Here is a 2,703-nt window from a genome sequence, read left to right on the forward strand (position 1 = left end):
AGATGCACTGATAAACTGAAAAAGAGGCACAACATGTCATGAAACATCACGGACAATTAGCAGATTAAGTTTGCAGATTTGATTATGACAAATAAATCTTCCTCAACTTTAGATTTGTATTTTTTAGTGTAAAATATGTGTGACAGACTCTATTGTATTCTTCAGTTGTTCAGGAAAAATGCTCGGAGGGCAACATTAGAATTAACTTAAAGTCAAATTGACAACAAAAGAAAATAACCTACAAAAGTTCATTACATTTGCATTTTTTTTTCATTTCACCTGCTAAACTATGCAGTCTTGTCTCATGGGAAAGTTTGGTCCATTGTGATGCACATCCACTTAGCTGAAGAAAATCCTCTTGGCGTACTGCAGTGCACAGTCGGATAAATTATCTATTTTATTCCCCCTGCTTCTCTGAGATACTCCCACATCCCTTGTTCTTGGGTATTTATTCATATATGCTTTAATGTTTGAAGGCAACTGGAGATATCCTTTGTCCAGCTCTCAATAAACAGGACCAGCCCTGGCCTCGGCTGCTTGCCTAACTCATACACAAACCTTTGAATGTCTTTGTGATCAAATGATCAGAAGAACAATATTGACATGGAAAATCATGCACTACACAGTCATGGCCACTGCTGAGGTGTCTTTTCATTACAGCCATCCGAGTCCATCTTGACATCATATGATGCAGCAAGTCATATCCTTTTCATCTGATGAGTTCAGAGAATGTTTCTTTTCTTTGTTCTTTTTCGGTAGAGCTAATCTGATATCCCTATCAGACTGTACTCTCCATAACCCACTCAGAGCTATCAAATGTTGCCTTATCAACTTCCCCCTCGCTCTCATCGCACTGCAGGAGCATGCCGTTGACTGAGAGACTCCTCTTAGTCCAAATGTTGCTGATGCGTCGTGGGTAGTTAAGGCACTGTGAAGCACCAAAGTCACCCATGTCGAACGAGTGGCTGCGCTTGGGCTTGTCCTCTGATGGCAGCATTACAAGCTTCTCAAGCTTGGAATCTCCCCGGCCTAGCAGAGGCTCCTTGTCAGTGGCCGGTCTCATGGCCATCACCACGGTGCCTGAGGAAGATGGTCCTCCTGGATCTCTTGCGGGAACCCTCAGGTCCAGAGAGGCAAATGCCCCAAGTAGGTTATCCAGGTTTGGTCGTGCCTTAGTTGATGACTGCTTCCACCTGTTGGGCAAGGTGTTAGAATCCACTTGTCGGTTGTAAGATTCAACTTTCTCACTTCCAAGGGAGTCAGCTGAGGAGGATGAAGAGGACGAGATGCTACTCTGCAAGGAGCCACACTTAAACTCCACCACTTCATCTCGCATCACCACTACAGTCTTTGGAGCCTGCGGTGTAGGAGCGCCATTGTTAAGTCGCTGAGTGGCCTGTGGTCTTCCATTGGTCTGGGAGTAGGTGTTGCTCACCGTCACTAACTTTTCAACCTGCAAGCCACTGTTCACTTTATAGCGTACCATGAGGATGACGATAAAGACCAACAAAGTGGCTACGATCACTCCCCCAATCACCAAGATCATGGTTCCTCCTAAAAACTGACTGTGCAGCGACTGGCAGTGGGGGTAGTCGCCACGTGTCTCGAACTGCAAACAACCCACTATGTTCGTTGCAGTGAGTGTGGTAGCAGTGTCTTCCCAGATGGCCAACACGCATAGGTCATACTGCATCCCTGGCATCAGGTTGTTGACCAAGAAGGATTTGCTGATTGCCGGAATCATCCTGTGAACAGGACACAGACATTAACACTGACTCTCAAAGTTCAACAGAAGACTAATCATTAAATAGATGCCGTGGATTGAAACCACAGGTATATCACACTGAAGGTGGTTATTAAAATGCACATACTGATTGCTCATTGCTTTATTGTGGATACACACGATGCTCTGTGCTTTGGCAGAAAACAATCATTAATCCTTTTATTATGGTGAAAACGTAATTACTTGAAAAGCACTGATCATATCAACCTTGAAAGTTCATTTAGATTAAATTATTTTGAAATTAGGCCTATTGTGCAATCAATGGAGCCAGAGATAAAAAGCAGTTGTTTTTGACTTACATGAAGCAATGTGGGAATTACGTAAATATAATAATTTGAAAATATACTTGATGAACATGCACACTTCTTGTCGACATTGAATCATTAAAACAGGGAAAGCATTTTTTTTTCTGAATGGTAATTAAACAAGTAGTGTTTTGGAAAGTGGAATTAATAAATACATACATTGTTACATACATACATACATACGTACAAATACATACATACAAGTTCCTGAATTGGTTAGAAGATAGATCTGGTTTATGTTAACATAAATATATTTCCTTAAGTTTATTTTATGCAGTACTTCAGCACTCAACCTCCTAAAAAACACCTCGAGTACACAGGGCATGTAATCACAAATTATCTTTTTTCTAACTGCATTAGCTCATCATTATCTAGAACATTCTTTGCACATACGTTGCTGTGGCTGTAGACTGAGAATACTAATTAGAGTGCAAACATTGACCTAACTACCATGCTCTGAGAAGGTTACGTATTTGAAAAGAACCGATAGAAGTGTTTGAGGCTATTTTCAGAATCTGGGCAAATAGAAGACACACTGTACACTTATGTGCAAATGGAGATATTCCACTTTTTTTTTTAAATAACAAAATAATAAGAATTAGAATATATATATAT

General features: G+C 40.7%; 1 pseudogene; it reads right to left on the reverse strand.

Moving 5' to 3' along the window:
• Positions 1-778: 778 nt before the first annotated feature.
• LOC107570882 (leucine-rich repeat and fibronectin type-III domain-containing protein 2-like) overlaps positions 779-2,703 on the reverse strand; it is a 17,416-nt pseudogene continuing 15,491 nt past the window's right edge.

The sequence above is a fragment of the Sinocyclocheilus grahami genome, unplaced genomic scaffold (assembly GCF_001515645.1).
Source record: "Sinocyclocheilus grahami isolate Dianchi unplaced genomic scaffold, SAMN03320097.WGS_v1.1 scaffold1518.1, whole genome shotgun sequence".
NCBI classification, from domain to species: domain Eukaryota; kingdom Metazoa; phylum Chordata; class Actinopteri; order Cypriniformes; family Cyprinidae; genus Sinocyclocheilus; species Sinocyclocheilus grahami.